The sequence below is a fragment of the Rousettus aegyptiacus genome, unplaced genomic scaffold, assembly GCF_014176215.1.
Source record: "Rousettus aegyptiacus isolate mRouAeg1 unplaced genomic scaffold, mRouAeg1.p scaffold_m13_p_12, whole genome shotgun sequence".
Taxonomy (NCBI): Eukaryota; Metazoa; Chordata; class Mammalia; order Chiroptera; family Pteropodidae; genus Rousettus; species Rousettus aegyptiacus.
In genome coordinates, this window is record NW_023416287.1 from 54,677,918 (window position 1) to 54,701,919 (window position 24,002).

General features: G+C 34.0%; 1 protein-coding gene and 1 pseudogene across 1 annotated transcript in view; one reads left to right on the top strand and one right to left on the bottom strand.

Annotated features, from left to right (window-relative positions):
* ADCYAP1 (adenylate cyclase activating polypeptide 1) overlaps positions 1–24,002 on the bottom strand; it is a 661,277-nt gene that overhangs the window by 272,117 nt on the left and 365,158 nt on the right. The gene's annotated exons all lie outside the window — the stretch shown is intronic.
* Positions 7,491–8,500, top strand: LOC107520578 (annotated as a pseudogene).

The window sequence follows — 24,002 nt, forward strand, 5'->3', positions numbered from 1 at the left end:
ATTCCATATATATTCTAATTTTTATATATATTCTAATTATATAATTTATATATATTCTAATTATAGTCTATTTGCTCTCCCATTTCTGAATAAAAATAGGTTAAAAATCAATTTATGATAATTTTTGCTTCTTATAATTCTAGATTATGCTATTAGGTCCATATAAGATAATGGTTATTAAATCTTTCTTGTAGATTGTTCTTTGTAATATTGAGTAATCCCTTTCTACCCATTTTAACAAGTTTTCCTTTAGTTCTGTGTTGTCTGATTTTAACCTCTACCATTGCTTTTGTTTATATTTCCAAGCTAATCTTTTCTCATTCTTTAATTTTCACCCAGTGTGTATATGTCAACCATGTGTGTTTTTAAATATGTCTTAGGGAGTATGGAATCTCTTTAACTGTCTTTCAATTTCTTGGCTTCTCTCATTTATACCCTTAGTAGCATTTACTATACTTTTAATGAAAACCATTCTCCCTTGCATATTTTCTCATATAATCTTCATTTCTAAGATAATTTTACCTTTTTCCTGAATTTCTTTATTGAATTTTGTCACCCCTGCTCTTTTTCCTTCTCTTCTTTATTTCTATTGAATTTCAATTTACTCGTTATTCTATATCTACAAATACTTTTTAAATTACTTATAATTCTTGTTTAATTATTTAAAATTCACATCGGGATCCTGTGTTACAGGTTTCCTTCACTCTCTGGTGCGATTTTTCTGATTTGTTTCATCTGCTAGAAAGCTTTGTTTCCTGTTTTGTGTTCTGTGCTCATTTATAATTTGCCCCACTCCACACTGAATCTTTAAATCTTGTTTCATTAAGGCCTTTATCATCCAAAGTGTGTTCCACCTCTCACCATCAGTTGATTTTGCCAGGTGACACTGTTGTCTTCCTGTGTGCCTTTCTCTTTTTCTTTCAGAAGCAATGACTTCCCCAAACCGCCTCCTCTGGTCCCTTCTTTGATCTTTGTTGCCAGTGTTCTGACTATTTCAGATCTGTTCTCAGGAGTTACCATGCATACGGCTGTTCTCTCCTCCTGTTATTTTTTCTTCCTACCATTGTGCTCTACCTTCATCAGTCTTCTGTGCATGGTCATTATACTCCCTCCATTTATGTAGACTCTGAGTCTATCTCTGCTTCACTCCAGTCTTTATGTCCCACATCTAGTAAATTAGAATTTGCAGTCTTCTTTGCCTCCTGAAAATCCTATAGATACAAGTTGTGGATATATGTTTTTGCTCTCTGTTTTACTCATACAGCTTTTAGAAAGAGGTGACAGAACATTCATGTCTACATGGCTACCAACCCCACTTTCTACAGTGCCCTTGGCTGACATTTTAAAGTCTTCATTAGAATTTCCAAATATATTAATTTCACATACAGTGAATCTGACTATTGGTTTTGTTAATTGTCTTAAGTTTATATTTATTTACATATTTAGGGGTTTTATTTTATAGATTCAGTTCATGTAAAGGATTTTATGATTTTTCGCTTATTTCTCTTGCTCCCTCCCCCACATAAACTTCCACATAGACAGGTCTAGCAGTTTTGAGTTTGCCTCCACCCAGACCTTCCTACAACTCCACAACCAAATCTTTTAATGGAATTTTGAGTTTCTTTGGTAGTGATTTTTGATAAATCTCAGAGCCAACAGATAGCTTTGATTTATTTCCTGTAGAAAGGCTGAGCCTGTCTGTGTCTTCCCGCCCTCCTAAGTCTACAGCTTTCTTAAAGTTCTATCCCAGGCACTGGTCAGCACATTTTTGATATTCATTCTTCTTTCATTTTTGAGGGAGCCTCATCCACCCTCAGCCCTGGCTTCAGTTATGAGCCTGGCTTTGGATTTGTATGAAGCATTTTCATTCTCCTTTTCTGATAGAAATAATTCAATTCTGGGTGCACTTGTTGACTTACGGACCCAGTGCCCCAAGTAGCTGTGGCTTCGGCCCTGTACGTTGCATGTGTTAATGCTCCTCAGAGAGTTTATCGTGCTTTCAAGTCCAGCTACATATCTTTTTGGTTTTTATCTTTCATATTTTATCAATTAATGGTATATTTCTAGAACAGATAAAAGCATCAAACAATCCTTTTATGAAGGCATTTTGGCCATAAATTTTTAGATTGGGTTAATGTTGAAGAAATTATAGGTCTTTAGATTTTTAAAGTCATGAAATCCTTCCTATGGAGAATAGAATGATAGGCTATCAGTATGTATCATTATTGGACTTATTATGTACCCAGAACTATAGTTGGTATTTTAGATATATTATTATTATCTATATTTTATAAGTAAAGAAATTGAATAAATAAGTAACTTACCCATTATCTCCCAGCCATGATGTAACAAAAGTGATATTAAAACCCAGTTCAGTCTTTGTCCTAAGTAAATACTCTATCCAACATTTTTAAAATGTAACATTTCCATCTTACTATTTAGGAAAGAATTCTAGGAGAAAGAAAAATAGCCATTTTCTTCATAGTTAAAGTTTCTGAACTTACACCAAAATCCAGTTTTTAAAAAATGTTTATGAAATACTTTGAGTTCTCCACTCTAATATAACCAACCATGCAAGCAGCCATTATTTTCCAGGTAGTCTCAATGAAGTACGGTCCAGATATTCTGCCATTTTAATAGTATCTTCTGCACCTTTAACAGCACATGCTTCCAGCTCTCATATAAACAGAGCTCCCTCTAAAGGGAATGAGAGGGATGAGACACACATTGGTCTTCTGTCTCTGCTGATAATCTCTCTTGAAACCAAGACTGGTGAGACAGAAGTAAAAATGGGCTCCTTAAGGAATTTTCTACTTTCTGATACAAATATTTTACTTGTTTCACCAAGGAGAATTTTGCCTGATGAGCAGAAGTCTCTTGCTTTCTACAGGCTCTTTCTTTTTCATACAAATATGTAGACCTCTTGGATGATTTTTTTTAAACCTTGTAATTTTTTTTTCTACAAATGTCTAAATTCTTTAGCTTCTAACCACCAATTCCTTACAATTGCCTCTATTGAAATTGTAGTATTAGAAAACTCTTTCAAGAATGCCTTCTTTCCAAGTTCAATATATTTTTTTAGCACTTATTCTCTAACCAGATTGTGTCACCCTACTTCCCCTCCTGGTCCTCCATTTCTTTATAATCCAATGAGTCACTTCTGTAATTTTGAGCAGCCCCTAGTTTCCGTTTTGACCATCTGCTTTTCTTGCTCCACAGTGTCTTTCTTGTAGGCTTCCCTCACTTCCATAATTCAACTCTTTTCCTCCTGCAAAGGATTCCTAGATCTTATGAACACCTGAAGTTCTTGTCCACAGCTCTATCGATACTGGATTATTTTCTTGAAGGTTCCAGCATTACCTCAAATCTATCTTGCTTAAAATGTAATATTGCATCTTCTCCTCAAAAAATTACAATTTTTCCTTCATGCCTGATAATTTCTCAATCACAGAAAAATTGACTTAATTTTCTAATAATAGTCAGACTTAAAGTCCTATCTATTTCGTGTTTTAATAGAATATATTCGTGCTTTTTACCTGTTTCAGATCTTATCACTACATAGTATTATTTCCATATGCTTCTGAGTGGCCTTTACTTCTTGTCTCAAATTAAGACTCCACCGGGAATGTGATGTTACTGTTGAACTTTCATAGATAAATTTCCACCAAAATGAACTTAATAAAATGAAATTGCCTAATAAGTAGGATGAAAGAATTGACCACAGGATGTCAGTGATCCTTGAGTTTTTGGGATTACAGTGTCCTGAAAGAATAGTAGTGAATTTTCCTGATTCAAAATAACCACAGATACTAGTCTCATTTATAAGGATCCAGTATGAACAGGTCAGGTACTGGGCATAGGGACAGAAAGGCTGAAATCTCTATACCAGTACTTTTTATACTTTACTCTTTCTTGATTGTCTGCCCTTTACACTATCCTCTGAAGCACTTCAAGCAGAGATTGTCTGTTTTGTTTGTTGCTGAATCTCTAGTACCTTAGAGAGTATCTGTCATTCCGAAAGCACCCAGTTGGTTAAATGAATGAGTAAAAAAGTTAATGGGATAAGAACTGGAAGAAGAGTTAAACCTGCATTCCAACACCAGCTCTTCTATTTATCAATAGTGTGATATTTCTGGGCCTCATTCTTCTCATTTACAAAGAAAATGTTTTGGACTAAATTATGTTTATCATCAACATATGCCTTATCACCCTTGGGTCTCTGAAACCTCATTAATTTATGAAATTGGGTACATTGTCAAATGCTCTCAAATGCCCTACTTACCTCACCCCAAAAGCCCAAAGTTCAAGAAGGCAGTGGAGTGGAGCAATCCTTTCCTTTTGGATACCTATTCACTTTACAACTAGAAAAGTCTACAGGATCTTAGTTGAGTTTAAGATGAAAGGATAAACTTAAACCACTGACTCTAGGATCAGAAAATCAGATCAAGTATCCTCATTTCTTAAATAAATTTTTGAAATGGGCAGAAGAGAAGCCAAGTTTTGTGGGGCTTGAAGAACATCAAATGGGGAGAGATCAGTTAGCACTTGAAAAAGAATACAAAACTGTAAATATCAAATTAGATGTTTTAGAAATAAATATTTATTTAAAATGATAAAAGAAGCTACAATAATTGGCAAATTTGAAGTAACTCACAAACATAAATATTACCAAGAAATATAGAACATTGTAGTTTAACTTAATGAAACACTTTTGTAGTACCTTTACCTACATTTTCAGCTACAGATCTTTTGATGGCCTCTATTGTTATATAACAATATAATATTTTATAATACTTTCTATATATGAATAAAAAGATAATTGTCTACCCTCTAGAAAATTGAATCAAAAGTTTTAAATTGATAGTGCAGAAAAACTTCTTTCAGTTTCACTCTTTATTATCAGAAATGTCATATAAAATGTTGTAATGTTATTAAATTTGGGCATACTTTTATCAAGTTTCTTATATATGAACTCTAAGATTTCAGGACACTTCAAATTTGATTGTGCAGTAATATGTATATAATTATATTATATATCAGTATATATTATCATATAGATAATTTATTCTTATTCAGTATTATTAAATCAAGAGCTTTTTCATTAATTTATATGAAAACTTTCTCTTTGTGATAAATCACTGCTTCTTGTATGATCCAAAAATTGTTTTCTTACCATTAATTTCTAAATACCAGGATAATTTCTGTTTATTTGATCATTTATCTGATTTTTTCTCTTTATTTGGTAAATTAATTTTAAAATTATAATCAGATATTTCAAAATCAGCAATTTACTTTACTATGTTTATTGAAATTTTCCAAAGAGCTTTTCATATTTTTAGTTAAAATAGTTTGACTTCTTTAACTTTTTAGTAACTTTTGGCATCATGTCAGATTCAAGTTTCTCTTGTGCGTCTTTGAAATTTTATTGTAGAGACCTCGAAACATAACTTTGCTTATGATATGGTCTTTAACTGTCTTACAGTCTCATTATACTTGAAATCTTTAAAGAAAAATTCATGTTAATGTGTATATTTAAAGAATTTACCTGCAGGATAAACTTGAAAAAAAAACATGTAACTATTGGAAACTGCTAAATTAGTCAACCACTTATAGAGTCACCTCTTGTCTTCAATGGTAAAATGTCTTTGAATCATTAAAGAGGAGCCAAGTGTGACACACATTCTATATGTTTATTAATGTATGTGTGTGGTGCTTCTTGCCAGAACTACCTATGTAATTTGCAGGGCCTCTTGTTCAAAAAATAAAGTTTCAAGAAAGTGAAGGCAGATAATTAAACCAATGCAGGATGCTTCTAAATACTGGACAGCAAGTGTGTGCATTGATCACACACATCCATGAAGCTGCTCCTGCTTTCAACTTTTTGCTCTTACCTTTCACAATGACAGTATTGTCATACATCTACCTGTCTATTGTTCAACGTCATACAGAAGAAACTCTGAGCCACATAAATATATTCCAAGTCAACATGCTAGGGCAGGCTTCCTCATCCCATCATTTCCAGATTTGCTCTGGAAATCCTCTTATTAGCATCTAGGTATCATGGGAGTTTGCTGGAGCCTAATGGCATAGTCAGTTAATAAAGCGTAGCTGTATGGTCTGATGTAGTTGTTTAAGTATCTTGCAGCCTGAAATATTTTCAGTGACACTCAGAATTTGAGTTAGATAAAGTCCTTATCGTTTGCCAGTTGTTTGTCACAGGACTATTCAACATTTGACATTGAACCTCAGAGGTGACAGTGAGCATGTAGCTGCAAAACTGATTGTTTGCCTTAGAAAACATCAGTCATTAATTACACTCCCATCAAGTCATAATCAAGTTTGATATCACAGAGGCCCAGGAAGGGGAACTACTTATAGAAGTCCTGAGAAATTCTATCTCCCCAAACTTCACCTCCCATTCTATGCAGCTCTTATGACCTAACTAAAAGATTGACTCAGAGGTTAAGATTGTACAATTTGTTCTTTCCTGTAAGGGCTCAATGGTGAAGAATTATATTTTGCTTGTATTTATCCAATCAGATCCATAATACACATCTGACATATGCATTAAAAGGAACACCTTGTTCATAGAGCTACACTGCTAATAAGCAATTGATTTGTTTTTCAATCTGGTGAAAATGAAACCTATTCCTTGAAGAGCTCAAATTACCCAATTCAATCTCTTAAACACCCTTGCCAAATGGCTTCCTCCATAATTCTCATTTGAATGAGATCCTGATTTTTCATCCAAGGAAAATACTCAATAAGCAACCCTCCTTTTAACTTCACAGGAGAAAACAATAAAATCACTTTTAAAACATATAATTAACTATCTAATATGCTTTGTCAAGTTGCTGTGCAGAGCTAACTGCAATGACTTTATTGCTTTATTGGTTCCTAAATTGCAGGTTTCTTGCTCTTTCTGCCATTCATCATTACCCTTTGTCACCTTATTTGTTCTAACCAATTTAACTCATTGATTTTACTTGTAAAGGCTAGAATACTGCCAGTAATTTGGGACTTTCACAAGTCAGGCTAATACATGTTAACTGGTATCACTGTCAGCTTTATAGTTGAGAACATAAGTTACAACCTTTTTATTCTGGATATGTATGTTAAGGATGGGGCTACACAAATGAAGTAAAATGAGAATGAACAACAAAAAAAGTTGAAGATCCATAGTTTCTAAATAAGTTAGGAACTCCAGAAATGGAGTTTAAAGGCTGGAAGTTATTTTGTTTAAAGGGGTGGAAGACATGAATTTAATTTCAGTATTAAACACCAGTTCAACCAACAATTTTTGAGCACCTGCTCAGAGCCATGTCTCTTCTCCAGAATTAGTTTACAATTCAATAGTGCTGACTACTAAATATGATTTTAAAAAATAAGTGTTCATGTAAAGGTATATATGTAACCCATACTACAAGTTAAATCACAAACTACACTAGGACTGAGATCCTTACATTATACTCTTGAGTACTGGTCATTAGTGCTTGTATAGCCTCAAAAGTCAAGACCAAGATGCTACAACACCACAGGTTCTCAGAAATCCAAAACTCATCATGGTTATAATGGAGTCCAAATAGCTAGCTAGTCCCTATATCAGAACACACAAAAAATAAAGTTATTAGACAGGGAGAGCAAGAAGAGAGAGAGAGAGAAAGTACAATTCCTTATCTTAAAACTCATCCTTGTACCTTTTGACTGGAATGACCATCTTCCAGTAATTCCCCAAAATGACCGCCACAAAGAAAAAGAAGAGAAGCACCCAGTATGTGTTCTCTAGGCATTTTAGAAAACATATAGTTCTCCCTTTGGTCACATACATGCAAATCTACAAGAAAGGATATATTGTAGACATCAAAGGAATGGGCACTGTTCAAAAAGAAATGCCTCATGAATGTTACTATGGCAAACCTGGTAATCTACAGTGTTAACCAACATGTGGTGTGCATTGTTGTAAATAAACAAGTTAAGGGAAAGAATCCTGCCAAGAGAATTAAGGTACATATTGAGCATATTAAGCACTCTAAGAGCTGAGACAGCTTCTAGAAACATGTGAAGGAAAATGATCAGAAAAAGAAGGAAGCCAAAGAGAAAGGTATGTGGGTTCAACTGAAGCACCAGCCTGCTCCACCAAGAGAAGACCACTGTGTGAGAACCAATGGAAAGAAGCCTGAATTACTGGAACTCATATGAACTCATGGCATAAGTGTAAAAAGAAAAATTAAAAACCTCTAATTGAAAAAAAAAGCACTAGTCTTTTCTTAACAATTCTCAGTAATATCTTCCTCATCATAGTTTTATTTAATACCAAACATTTTATTCTATTTTACTGACTTATGAAATAATATTTAAGATAAAATACCTTTGAGCTAACAATGGCAACTTGCTCATGTTTTTTGGATATTATAACAGAGGATGGTTATAAACAGAGACTAAAGATATTGATTTTTATGGATTGTTTATCTATAGAATTTGTTTTAGATAGATTAACAACGATAATGATTATCTTCTAGGAAATGGAAATGTAAATATCTTATATTTAACAGAGAAATCCTTAAAGTTTTATGCAAAATTTTAGGTTTTCAAAAATTATTATAAATTCACATATGACAGAAGTTGTGGGCCATATGTTGTCACACTAATTGCCACCTCTTCTTTTGTGTTGGCTATTACTCTGCCATATAAAAAATCCCTGAGGAGGACCACAGTTTAATCAATAAAATTTAGAAGGAATTTGTAAATTTAAAAATTATCATGATTCCAGAAAACTATTTATTTCATCCATCAGTGTATCTCATAAAAATAACTATATTGACATTATCAGTAATCACCCATTAAAATGTAAGCTCCTTAATACTTATTTATCTTTTTATTCCCAGTACTTAGCATGGTGCTGGGCACATATTTGACACTCAAACATTTTAATAAACAAACTGACCTAAATATTCTCCTCTTATATGAGATTCTAGGAATTAGTAATATGGTGAGATTAATTTACTTAATACACAATTATTGAGTAATTTTTATGAGTGTGGCACAGCTGTAGGTGCAAGGAACATGGCAGTGAACAAATCGTATAAAAAACTCCCTTTTTCTAAAGCTTACATTCTAGTGGGAAGGGGACAAAAGGTAAATGTTTGCTCATGTCAGTGTTCAGCTGAATTGGTAGAGTCTTGTGAATTATACATTGCTTTTCTTTGTTTAACATTTATTCATTCAGTTATGCATTTGTCCAGCCAAGTATCTGTTGTGCCTGCTTTGTGTTAGACACTGTGCAATGTTGTAGACATTCTCAGCTGAAAAGAGACGCCCTTAGAAAGGTCACAGGCCATTGAGAAAGCAAGAAACACAAAAATGATTACAATAAACCATTATATCTGCCATAATGAAGCTAAACACAGATACTGTAGAAGCTTGGGGAAATCAAGGAAGATTTAAAGAAGTAGTTTGTCATAAAGAAAGGTTTACAAAGCAAGAAGAAGGGAAGTGCTGCTGAAGAATGAGTGGGGGAGCTGAAAATAAAGGGAATGGTGAATACTAAAAGCTGGAGTCATAGGAGAAGCTGATAGGCTCTGCAAATGCAAATGGGACATACGAAAAGAGTCAAAGGAGAAAAGAGTCAGCCAAATTTAGGCCTAAATCCTGGCACTTCCACTTATAAATTGGACAAGTTACTTTACCTCTCTAAAACTTAGTTTCCTCACCTGTAAAATAGGTATTATTATTTCCATTTACACCATTGTCATGAAGATTAAATAAAACACAGTATTTCCAATTCCAAGCATAGCACCTAAAATGTAGTAAGTAATCATTGATTTTTTTCTCATTTAATTTATCATTCATTTATCTTCTCCTCCTAAAATCTAAAGAATCATTGAAGTATTTTTATTATAGTGACATGATATCTTACTTTCAGGTAGCATTCTTAAGGATGGTCTTGAAGAACACAATTTTTAGGAGAAGGAGATAGTTTTCAAGAAGGAAGATAAATGTTTGAACTCAAAGTGAAGATGACAATGAAGGGATGAGATTGTAGATATCTGAAAAATGGAATGCTAGGACATAGAGATCAACTAAATTAGAAAAATAAGAGAGTGGTGGGGCCTAGAAAGAGCTCAAAGTTGTCTGTTTAGAAAAGTGACTTCATAGTAGAAAATATCCATAATTGATTTAGAAGACTGACGACAGAAAAACAATCCTAGAAAAGTTTTGAAGTGCTTATGAGATATATACATAGATTCAATACAAACATGACCAATAGATATTTGGAGTGCAAAAAGACTTAGATTTTGCAATCATTAGTCTAGGGCATAGATAGATAGATGATAGATAGATGGATGGTAGATAGATAGATAGATAGATAGATAGATAGATAGATAGATAGATGTTCAGAAATAGATTCTGAACATCTTAATCATTTCCAACTGTCACAGGTGAGAAGGTATTATTATTATGCCAATTTTGTTTAATTATGTGATCCTAGTTGGATACACTGTAAATCAGAAGCACTTATTTAATAAGATGGGTTAAATTTATTGGCTAAAGGAAAGCATACAGCTTCCTTCAGGACTTTCCTTCCCACACTCGTGTCATCCCTAGTCTATCCTAAAAAAGAAGTGCTACTGTACATTTATTGAGATAAAAACATATCATTAGCCCTTCCTTTAAAGGTAGAGGTCATCAAGCATGTGTTCGGCTGTCCTTTTTACCCTTCAGAGCACTGACTGTGCTAGGCAAAAAAGCAGCTCATGTTCTCTATGGCCCTTTGCTCTTTGTATGATGTGTTCTTCTTTCATCCAGTTCACTGAACTAAAGGCAATACCTGGAAAAAGGTGTACCAAGTAAGAAAAATCTGGGCTGGTCGCCAAAGCTACTCCCTTACTCTGTTCTAAGTTCTCTGCTACTTTATACTGATGAGTGTACTCTTGATAGGGAGTCATTTGCATAAATTGTGTTGCAATAAGGATTTCAGTTTGAAGTCAGGCTGAAATCAGACAAAATAGGTATTTTGACTGATTTTCATTCTGGTACTGAGATCTAACATAGCCTAAGCAAAGGATTAATCTATAGGTGCCACCAGACTCCCTCTGGGTTGGGTAATGCCCAGTAAATGGTACTTCAGCTCTTCAGCTTGCTTTTTCCTCTATGGGAAATATTTGAAGAACGTTTTCAAATGGTCCTGAGACTATGTTCCAATTCCATCCTATTATAACCCCAATACTCCCTTTCCCCAACTGAAATGAGGATTATTTGAACATGAAAGCCATCTAAATTGTTTATTCAGATCTTTACATGTAAAATTTTAGGGAATACAGATCTTTTTATATACATAGAAGATGTATATAGTGAGACACAATGACATCATTCCCCAAGTTCAAGACAGAAGTAGTTTAAAAGAAAGCTGCAATTGAGAGTATTGTAATCAGACTGATATTTTGGACTATGTCAATTATAGTAGCTTATTCAGGTTCATGTCACAAATCATTACCCTCACCAAACTGGACCTTACTTACCATACAGAAAATCATTCATTTGTGCTGTAGTTTTTAACACTAATCCTAAGAGTGTATATATTGGAGTAAAAGTGAATGTTCAGCATTTGGAAGTAGATTTTAGCCTTAAAAAAGCAACTACAAATAATTGAATGTGGCATATAGTAAGCATTTTAGCCTCTACTCCTTTTTCTAGAGTTAAAATAAACAGGTCAACCATCGAATAACCTAAAATTATAGGTCAGATTCTTACATTCATATTTTATAAGACTGTCAAATCTTTATTACTATTACCCCTTCTCTTTTAATATTATTTCCATTCTAAGCTCTGCTACCCCCAACTAATCCAATTAAAGATCTGAAGAACAATTACAAAGTTTCATTCTAACCACTTAATAAATGAAAAATATTCATCAAATTGGTGTGTAAGGAAAATATACAAAAATAAAGTTAAACTTCCTCTTGGACTTTTATTATTATTTCCAAAATAATTAATCTTACAATTTTTGTTGACCCCAATTCTAAATGTAAGCTCTCATTTAATATTAATCAAATGGGTAGAAATAATGGTCACGGCTAATTGTTAATATTTGCTAAGTGCCACTATGTGCTAAGCAGTGCTCTATGTACCTTAAATGTGCTCACTCATGGTAACTATAACTAATAATATCATATTGTATATTTCAAAGTAGCTAAGAGAGTAGATTTTAAAAGTTCTCATAAGAAAAATATTTAATTATGTGTAATGATTAATTTAAACTAAAATTATTGTGGTAATCATTTCACAACATATACATATATCAAATCATCATGTTATACACCTAAAACAAATACAATGTTATATGTCAAGTATATCTCAATTAAAAATAAATATTTTTTAAATGTGCTATTTTGCATAACTTAAACAACCATTTGACATGGCTAGAATTATCTCTATTTTACATATGAGGAAATTGAGGCACAGACAGGCTAAGTAAGTTACTGGCAGTTTATAAATCTGATATTATTGAGGATCCTGGCATTTGAAACTATAGTCTAATTATTTTAAATTGCATATGTATATTTAAAATACCATACAATTCACCTTGAAGGAAAATGTTCTGAACAAGGCAGCTTTTCATTGGTGTAAATAATGATGAAAACCTTGGGAGATAAAACAATAAAAAAATAATTCGTTTTTTTTAGATCAAAAAATGCAAGTAGCAGGGCATGAATTTCAATAACCCAGATCAGAAATTCTCAATTTTGAGGATCCAAAGTACTTTTATTTCTACAGGTTATATCTATAGCTATTTAGCATATTAGAAATTAAAACTGAGAAATGTTTAAAACCCAAGATTACACAAGCACCTGTTCCATTAGCTGTACAGCAATGGTATCATCACATCATGCAGCCTCTGAGAAACTCTGTTATACACTGTGAGAGAATGAGAATACAGAAGAAATATCGTGTTAGGATTATTATGAAAATAGTTCTGATCTCATAGATTGCCAGAAAGGATGCTTTGAGAACTGCTTATAGTAAAGTTGTTCTTATCCTGGAAATTCTCCTCAATAAGTGCTTTAAAGTTACTACTTTTTTTAAAAAAAAAGAAGAGATTCTACAAGATTATTATGTATGTAATGGGGTTGAAGCTGATCTGATTACCTTTTGGTCATTCTTTTAAGACACAAATGCCTGAGCATAGCGGCTAATTCAGGATGAATTTATTAGTTCACTGCCAAACTTCAGTGACTGACACCTGAAGCCACACTCAAGTGATTGTTCACATAGGGGTTTAAGTGATCCTATTAAAGTGGTAAGGTGACAGAGAATAATAATCTTTCTGAGTGTGCCCTCAGTAGGTACCAGGGCTACCTTTGAGTCAGGGTTGGAGTCAGAGGTCCCAAAAACAGGGTGTCATACCCAGTTCTACCTAATAAACTCAGGCATGGTAAGAGCCAGGGAGTTAAGCCACAATCAATCAAATAAGTTGAGAACCTGATGCAATAGAGAGAAAAAGTTAAAACTTAAATCTAAGAATATGTCAATTTTGTCTCAATTTAAAAAAAAAACTTTAAATTTAAGGGTTTGAATTATTCAGAAATATGGCCAGAGAAGGCAATTCTAGAAAAAGCAAGTAGAATCTAAGGTGATGGCTGCAAATAACTCTAGGGCTTCCTCAAATGAATTTTATCTGCTTATGGTTTGGACTATGTATGGTTGTGATGGACTGGCTTATAGGGTAGGGTTGGTTTCATGATGTTGAAAGTGAGTACTAGGCTTGGTAAAATGCTAAGGTCTCACCCTCCTATTAAAGAACGAAAAGCAAACAAAATAAAAATCCTGATTCAATGAGCGCTTTATACTTTGACCAAATCAGTTTGCCACTAACTACCATTAAAAATAACAGTAAAATATTATTTTCAATTCTGAACTATGTACATGAGGGCTGTCAAAAAGCTTTCATTTTAAAATCATATTATCCTTTCACTTTTAATCATTTTAGACATGAACACATGTATACTCACTCACATACACACATGCACACACACACACAGAATGACCAAAACCCAACATTCCAAAAGCTTAGAATTTTTGCATAAAGGTAAATTCAATAATCACCTTTAAAAGTCCATCATTTCTAAATTAGATCACTTAATTATATTCATTTGTTTTATGTTTCTATAAATCACTTTATGAAACAGGGCAGTACAAAACAAAAATTAAAGAAATGGAATTACTGCTATCTGAGTTTCATTCCCTATTCCTCATCAAAGGCTTGTGCATAAATGTATCTTCCTGAGACTGTCATATTACCCTGTTCTTCCTCAAGCCCTCACCTTTCCGTGAATGAGCTTCTGCAGGCAAAATTTATGTGACAACATGACCTTTATGAAACAGCAGAGGCACTACCATATTAACAATCAGTGAATCCTAAAACAGCAGCAAACATGTTGATTAGATGTCCTTCATTCCCAAATGCCCTATTTAACAGTTCCCTGCAGTAAACGGACAAATAATCACACATACACCACAATTTTAGATTAAAGATTTTATTGCAGCCACCTAGGAGAAGTAATTCACTATGTAGCATGTTTTGCCTTCTTCTCTTGGACTTCTCTATCATTGAAAGTAGTCAAACATATTTTGAAGAGGCCAAATGGGAGCAAATAGGAACTCCCCAGCTAGGGTCAGAATCAGGTAACAGTAATCTGTACATTATTTCCACCCAGGACCATCTCTGACTGAGGAGACAGTGCTTCAGAACATAAACAGAGGAAATTCTCCCTTATCTTTTGGGCATGTAGCTGAGTTGGTTCTTGAACTTGATTTCTTTGCCAAGATAAGGAATTATGCTCTCATCTATCAAAACACATAAGATTATGTGTCCTCTGAAAATTCTTTGAGCCAAAAATCCTGAAGGTTAGCTAACACTCAGTCCACAAGAAGAACTCCTGCATTTAATAGTTCTTTGAGTCTTATACTCTAATATGCAAGTTTTTTAATGTTCAACTCTTTCTAGTCCAAGTAGAAGCTTTCGAAACACAAATGATTAAAGCAGGGAAAGCCAAATTCCCTTGAAAAGTGCTAGGTTCAGAGATAGTTTCAATGGGCAATAAATGTCTTTAAAAAGTTCTACCCCAAACTCTGTGTTGCCATGCCCATTGGTAAAGGCAACATATTTATACCAGCAGAACACAGATGCTCAGGATGTCTTTTCCTCCTTAGAAGGGCCTTACAGTGCTGGTGGCATCTCTGCTCTGAGCCCACCACAGAAAGCATATGTAGTGGTAACCTTGGCCAACATCACTTAGAAAAGATGCCTTGGAACCATGCACAGCTCATGCTCCCTTTGAATACATATCTTCTCTCTTGACACACTAGCCATGATCTTGAGATGTAGAGCTTTATTTGTTATCACGATAAAAGTAAATTTTCCATGTAAGTCTTTTTTAAAAAATTGTTTTTTACCAAGATCACCTTCAGATAAAGGATATCTTACTGTTTCCCATGATTGCTCCAGACAGTTACATAAGAAAGTTGTTTCAAACTAGTTGTTCAGTGGATTATTATTGTCAGTAACATATATTTATAATCAGGTATGGAAATGATCAAGATAGGTGATAGCTTGTATCAATAAAAATACTTGACTATTACTCAACTAAGAGTTAATTCTGGCTATTTCTTAGCTTTCTGTTCCTATGAAATATTGCACAATGTGTTAATTGCCTCATATATTCAATATATCAGAATAAATTTCATTAACCATAAGTAAAACTCCCTTATTCCCACATTCTACATTATCTTCCATCCCTTTTCTCTACCTTCATTTATTAAAAAAAAAATTTAAAATAATTATCCACATACTGTGTCTCCTCTTCTTCATCTTGCATTTACTTTTCAGTGCATATTTACCTGTATTTTATCCCCAAAACTTCACTGAAATAGTTCTTGTAGAAGTTGTTGGTGGCTCAGGTTGCTAAATTGGAGAACATATTTGTCTAATACTATTTGACTTTTGTAGCTTTGGCAAAGATGGCCATCTATTCTTCCTTGGAATGTTCCTCCCTCTAGGTTTCTATGCACTGCACTTCTTGGCTTTCTACTTACCCCTCTGACCACTCCTTATGTTGACTGATGCCTCCTCCTTTACCAAAATCCCACAGATAAGGATATCTCAGCACTCATTCTTATACCCTCTCACTTTTCTCTATCACACTCTCTGATCTCCAATCTAGACTTCTCCTTTTTGAGCCCTAGACTCATACATACATAGATAGGCAGGTAGATGAGAGATGATAGTGTTGTAACCCCCAACCCCTGAAAGACACACGGACCCCTAGAAACACACTCTTTATTCAGCCAGTTGGGTCTGCCAGGGGTATGCAAACCCCAAATTAGGCAGCCCCGAAATGTAGAGGTACAGGGTTTTTCAGCCCAAAATCCCATTCCTCATTCTGTCTAAACACAAAGATCTATTTTTCTTCTATTCACTACCTGTCAACCCACAGGTCGGGTGTGTAAGTGGGGCTACAGAAGCAGAAAGCTTATTGTTGGAATGTTATGTTCCCATAGGTAATAGCCTATGTTTCCATGGTGATTCCAAGCAATAATTTTCCAAGCCAGCACATTAGATGATAGCTGGATAGATAAATAAATAGATGATAGATAGATAGATAGATAGATAGATAGATAGATAGATAGATAGATGATAGAATCACATCTCCACTTAGATGCCTAATAGAAATCTCAAACATAGAAAGTTCAAAGAAGCAAGTCCAAATGGAACTTATACTATCTAAATCTCCAAATATGTTTCTCTCTGAATAAATATCACTGCCAATCATATGGTCATTCAATCCAGAATCATCATTTTCATGTATTTCTCTCTTCTTATCTTCTATAACTCATCAACAATAAATCCTATCATATCACCTCCAAAAATATCTTTCTACTTCATATACTTTTCTCTTTTTCCATTGCTACCACTCTGTTTTGTACTGTTCTGCCTGTCTCAGCTTATCAATAGCCAATGTTGTGGCTGGACCAGCCATTGTGGTTCTTATTATGATTACAAGACATCTTTCAGCAATAACTATTACAAAAAATTACACAGCATATTTGGGGCCACACAGTGAGGTCAAGATCATGGGGGTAGAGAGAGAGGGAAAGAGCACATATGCCTGGGGTGCTGCTTTTATTGGGATCAAAAATAAGGGTTTACGGTTTTATGGGCTCACTCTTCATTGATGAATTTAAAACATAAGAACAGGAATTTAAAACACAGGAAAAGAAAAAAAAACCAAGTAGCCAAATGGTCCGTTGTTGAAATCAACCAAGATCTCCAAAACAATGGAACCTCAGTGGGGGAAGGCAACCTGGCTCTTTATCTAGTCCTTTGGTTGGCAAAGTATTTGTTAGAGATAGCTATTTTGAAGTGTTTGCCTCTTTGAAATGAATGCCTTAGCAATCAGAGCTTAAGTCAGGCACTTGCATTATGAAAAATAAAAATAAAATCAGTGTTTATACTACATAAGTCATCAAAATGTCTAGCCTGAATAAGCTTAAGAGTTATCTCTGCTTCTACTTTGTATGCCCACCAATTCATTTTTTTTTCTATACAGAAATGTAAAAGCCTAAAATCATGTCACTCTTTTGTTTGAAAACTTTTCATTGCTCTCCATCACACCTAGAATGAAATCCCAACTCGTCATCATGGACTAAGACTCTGCATAACTGAGCCTCTGCCTCATCTCTTGCTATCCTCCCTCTTGCTTGTTACCTTCCAGCCACATTGGCCATCTTTCTTGTTATCTAGAATATTCTCCACGATTTTTCCTAAGTCATAGCCTTTGCATTTCATGTCATCTTTGCCTGGAATGCTCTACCCACGAAATTTCATAGGAATATATTAATGTATAGTTATTTTAGTACATATTCATTTATGTATTACAAATAGTAAGTCCCATAAAGGAAGTAATCATCCCTTGCTCAATATATGTACATAATAGTAGGTCTCTAGTGCTTGATACAACATAAGCACTCAATAAATATTTGCTTAATTTGTTTAATAACTTCATTCACAAGTTATAATAATAAAGCATTAAGATTTTATAGTGCCCTGGAAAAAGAAGCACAGACATCTTTTCTGCTCTTGGCTACTTTCCTAACCAGCTGTTCAGAACCTTCTGATTTTAACATACACTAAACAAGATCTGAGTAGTAAAAGTCTGTAGTCTTAAAACTCTCAAACAGTTGTACTGCTTCCAAGCAGCAGTACTTAATAGTAACTTAAGCTATCAATGCCAAGTCTTGCAAGTCAAGAAACATGAAACATTAGCCCTAGTTCTTCATAAAATGGCAACCTAATGAAAATAATAAATTTTATGACCATAGAAAAAAGATTTTATACTAAATTGGATGTATTTCTTTCATTATTTTCTTTCCTTTTTACATCATTGTTTTAATATTCCATATGCTAAAAAGTATATCAGTCCAGCTTTGCTAGGTTATGTGACCCAATCACATGATAAACAGATATAATACCATCACAGACCCCTTCATTTAATTTTCATGTGGCTTTAGAAAAATAGAACTGAGGATAAATTAGCTTAATATCATATAGATAATCAATACTGCATAACAATCATTAAGATAGTTATAATATATGTAGAGTACTTATGTAACTATGAGTGATTTCATATATGTGACATATTAAACTTCCCAAAATTCATGCTAAATAGACTGTCCTTTGAGAAGTTTAAAAAAAAACTATATGTGTGTATTTATATGTACATATAAATATATATATATTGCATATGTATATGCAAAAGTAGAATATAAACAAATAATTGAATCAAAGGTATTTAAAGTATTTAAGTGAAATAATGAATGAGGATACTATAAGATGGTAGTGCTAATTTTCTTCTAATTTTGTTTTTAAGAAAGATAAAGAATTCCAGATGCTGTATAACAGTGAAAGAGAAAGGTTTTATTGAGAAGAATAAAATATTGTATAAATATAATGCAACCATCCAAAAGTTTGAGCAGAAAAATGATTAGACAACATAGTTAAATAACTACTACTAAAAAATAACAAGGATGACAATACTGATGAGTAAATAATTTAGTGAGACTAAGTAAAGACCATGGGTCTAAAGAGTCAAAAAATTTTTCTGATCTACATGGCACAATAATCTACTCTACAGTTAATAGTTTGAAAGAGATGTTTCCATCAGTCTGGGAATCACTCTCTCTCTGATATTAGGAACAATACTATTTCTTATATCAGAACATGGCTCCAATCCACCATATCAATACCAAATAAATGTATCCACTGGACTCACAAATCTATTGAGAGTGTTCTTAGACCATAACTCCACACAACTTCAATACCACTGCCTTCTAGTCTACTCAGAACTCCTCTTTCTGTTGATTTTAATGTGATTTTTTTCACCTGAAGTTAAAACAGAACCAAATAGGTTAAAAAGGCCCTAAGGTGTCCAAAGGAAAACACAGAGAGAATTGAAATAATTAGTCCTGGATTACTGTACCACTAAATTATCATTATATTGGCTATAGTCATGTCATGCACCTGTTTTGCCAGACCACATATTCAATACCATGACAATAATTATATGGTATTTTCAGTAGCTTTAAAACATAAACAAAAACAAAACAACAATAAAAACCCCACTGGAAATTATTATATACTTGTTTCCACTGGAGTTATAGAAATGTCAGTAAATCTGTGACTTGCATTGAAAGTACTAGAGAAAAAAAAGTACAGATTTAATTAATATTGTTTCTTATTATCTCTTAGAAAACACTTGTTAAAAAAAGCTGGCTAGTCTCTTATGGGATAACTGTAACAGCTGTTCAGTGGTTCTACATTTTTCTTTTAGCTTAGAAAACTATAAATACAATGTATCCATTTTCAGTGAGACTCCACTGGTGACCTAAAATTATGTCAAAAAAGAAAACAGTTTATTTTTGGAAAATGTACCATTTTGAATGGACTGGAACAGATTTTAATTTTCTTTCAAACATTCAAGTGCACATTCTTCTGTCCAAGGAAATCTAAAATCTTTAAAAAATCTTTTTCTTTACTGCTATTAATGCAACAAAAATCGAGCTTTCACTAACGGCCCTATGCTAGGTGATAAAAATACAAGAAATATAGGACTTACTCTTAAGAAGCTCACAGTTAAAATTCATTATCTTTGAATCAATTATTCTAATAGGACATATTTTTGGAACTCTAGATAAGGTACAATTTAATTAGTTCAGAGGTTGGTCAATAAGTAGTCCTATCTACCCTATTGACCAATTCACATTTATTGATCCATCTTAAAATTTTCCTTAGACATGTTTAGTTTGATATACATTTTTAAAATGACCCTCTACATATAATTTGAGTCAGCAAGAGATATCTTCCTGCTCTCTTCTGTCAAGAATCCATATGCCAGGCTCCTGCCAGTGAAGACAAAATGTGATATAGGGAAAAAGAAGGTAGGCAAATGGGAAAAGATAAATATATATTTTGACAAATGTTAACAGTTATGCAGAGATTAATTCAGTTCTTCAAGAGAAGAATGTAAAACCAATAAGAAAGAACTAGATTATTTTTGTCAATAAATAGCCATTTCATAAGAATGAATATCACATGAATATCAATTGAGAAAATAAAATAACATACATATTTTATTGCTTTCAGAATACCAAGATGGAGATCCTGAAGCCCAGGAACCTCAGTGAAATTTTTTCCCCTGGAATATCAGGTAGGTTACTTCATTTTCTTGTGCCTAGAGAAATCTCTGCACCCACATAGAAGTTGGATAGATAAGAGAAAGTAAAAGCATTTGAAGCTCTAGGTTTTATTTTATTATTTCCATACAGAATTTTTGCTAAAAAAAGCTATTGAAAAGTGAAAGCCTGCTCTTAAAAATTGGAAAATTTTACCCCTTGAGAAATCTCAATAGATATAAACAACTTTTATTTTTCCAGAAAGTCAATTTTTATCATTAAACTCTAATGCAAAATTAGAATTTTAGTGTAAACCTGGAGAGAGTTCACTTAGACATATTTTGGAAAAACAATACAAATTAATTGTATTACTGATTAATATAGTAGATTTTCAGAGTGTTTAACTGGGCAAAGTATTACAATGACATCACACAATGACATTCTGCTTTTATTCAATCTCTTGGCAATGCCCCTCTCACATCAAGTTTTGAAAGTAAGCTGAAGAGAAAAGATGGCTGCTGCTCAAACATAACCAGACAAAAAGCAGATGGAAAAGAGACATAATGCAGATCATGACAGCACAGTTATGGAAGCATCTGTTCAGAAAGTACAGGTTTCCACTGCATCTTTGTTTTAGCTGATGAATGAAAGGATAGAAGCATTTTAAATCAGGGGAATGACATAGCTATAATATGTTACTTGTATGCAGGAGCTGTTAATTTAATAATGTCATGGACAAGGTTGATTAACAGCATGCTATCCTGAAGGGTATGTCTATAGCCAAAAAAGTCATTCTGCAACTAAATGACTTAGTGCCCGAGTTCCAAGCAGAAGGGCAGATCTACACAGCTTTATGATAGCCCAGTCCTCAGGAAGGGGTGTGGGGTGGGGCTGTGGGGGCCAGAGAACACAATTTTTCTTAAGCTCTGGCATAGTTCTGTTAGTGACAGTAATTTTTACTGGCATGAGTCAGAAAGCATGTGAGTCATCTGTATAATAAATGAGACAACTTTATATCATTCAGCCTCTGCTCACTTCATTATAGCAAGAGAAAGTAAGGATAATTTCTGTTTTCTGTCAGGTTTTCTCAAAATGATCAGTCACTGATGGCTCATATGTCCCTATCAGAACTGTATGAGACTATGAAGCCACAGCTTGCATTGCCAGCAGCCCAGGCAGGAATGTGGCTGCCAAGCACCCAGGCTCCTGAAATGATTTACCACTTCCAAATGTTACATTTGACAACAAATCTAAGAAGCTCAGCCTTCTCAGCTAGAAGCTTCCCCAGTTAGATCTTGTGTCACCACTACTTGGCTTTAGTCTCTATATAAAGACCAGTCAGTTTTAGGCAGCTATTTGCCAAAGCTAACTTCCATAATTTGGGCTCTACACTTCAGGTCTCCTTCATTTTTCCTGTTCTACTACAAAACCCAGTCAAACTCAAAATCTGATGGAATTAACTAGTTAACCGGCAGCTCAATTCAATGAGGACAGGGTGAAGGAGAGCAAACTAACTGATGTATTTGTTAAATATAAGTGGAACTGCGGTGAAAACCACTTCTTTGGGGATGTGGAATTCAACACAAGCAGAATAACACATAAATTTGGTTACTTAATATCTGCTATATTAGGAGGAAAATGTCAAAGAATGTCACATAGCCCAATTGGAGCCAAATCAAGAAAAAAATTTTTGAGGATTATAATGAGTTTATCAACTATCTAATCACCTCATCCCTATGATACAGAAATGCCTCTACGATAGCTTCACAGACAGTAATGAAGTCTCTTTTTGAATCCTTTTAGTCACTGGGAACTCACTAGCTCACAATGCATTCCACATTTTCACCAGTAAATTCTGATGACTGAAAGGTATTTCTCAGCATGAGCAGAAATCTACCCCTCTAAAGCTTCCACACACTAATTCTCATTTTGGCCATTCAACAGGTTAAGAGCTTATCTAAGAAGTTTGCTTCATAGTTTATACCCCAGCCCTCTCTGATTCTGGCACTTTGAATTATTCTGATTTGTTTATGACTCTGATCCACATCCATCTGGCCTGAATATTCCTGTTCTTTGCTGTGCTTCTGAGTCTGCTTTTTCCATCCATATGACTCTGTCTAGTAAATTCGATAGTTTAGCCCATCGACTTAACCACAGTCTCTGTTCAGGTAATGAATCCTGTGCAGAGATATCACTCGTGGCTCTGAGGCCCATCTTCTTTCCTAGGCACCACTCTGTCTAGCTCTTAATCTTCTCTCCAGAGTCCTCCAATCCACAGTGTCAATTGTGCATTCCAATTTGGTTCTTCCCAACTACTGTGTCTTAGATATTTCCAACTTTCTTCTGATTCTCAGTATGGATAATGAGTTCAAGGAAGGCAATGCCCAATTCTGAGAGAACAGTTAATAAGCTAAGATTTAAAAGCCAGGCAAAAACTGGTGACAATCTAAATTCAGTCAGCAGAGAATAGATATGGATACAAAAGATACTAAAAAGCTACAATTTGTAGAATTTGGTAACTTAATTGATGATATTCATTGAAAAGTGTGTATGTGAGAAGAAAGAATATGAAATTGCAAGGCAAAGGACAGTAATTCACCACATAAAAAAATATAGAAGGAGTTTGTTGGAAATTAATGATTCTTTTTTTAATGTGATTGACTTGAGGTGCCTGTGGACCTTCCAAAATGAAATATTTATTAGGCTGTTGGAAATATGGCTCATGACTGTAGCAAAGAGTTCTTTATTAGACTTAAGAATCATCAAAATGAAAGATGTGCGACAAGGGTTTTCTTTAAGATACTGTAGTAATTAAATATAGAGTACACAGCTCAAAGAGATGATGATGGAGTCCTTTGGAATTATGACTGACTTTTAAAGATCAAGCAGAGAAAGAGCAGTCCTCAAAAGGAACCTAGAATGAATGGCTAATAATAACTAAAGGAGAAAAATACGAAAATTTAGATCACGAAAATCAAAGGAAGAGATAGTTTTAAGATGAAGAAAGTGGTTAATAACAAATGTCCCTGAGTATTCAACTTCTTTGGTAATATAGAGGCCAATAATACCAGTAGCAGAAACTGGTTAGCTGCTTAATAAACTTCCTTTCTCTTTCTCTTAGGCATACAGGCAGACCAGTTTTCAGCATCACTTAACAATTAAGTATTGTTATCTGAGTGAATTCTAGCCAGTAGAGTATGGGCAGATATGATGTGTACCACATCCTGTTTGACCCATAAATAGTATTATGTGTGCGTCTCACTCCCTTTGTCTGC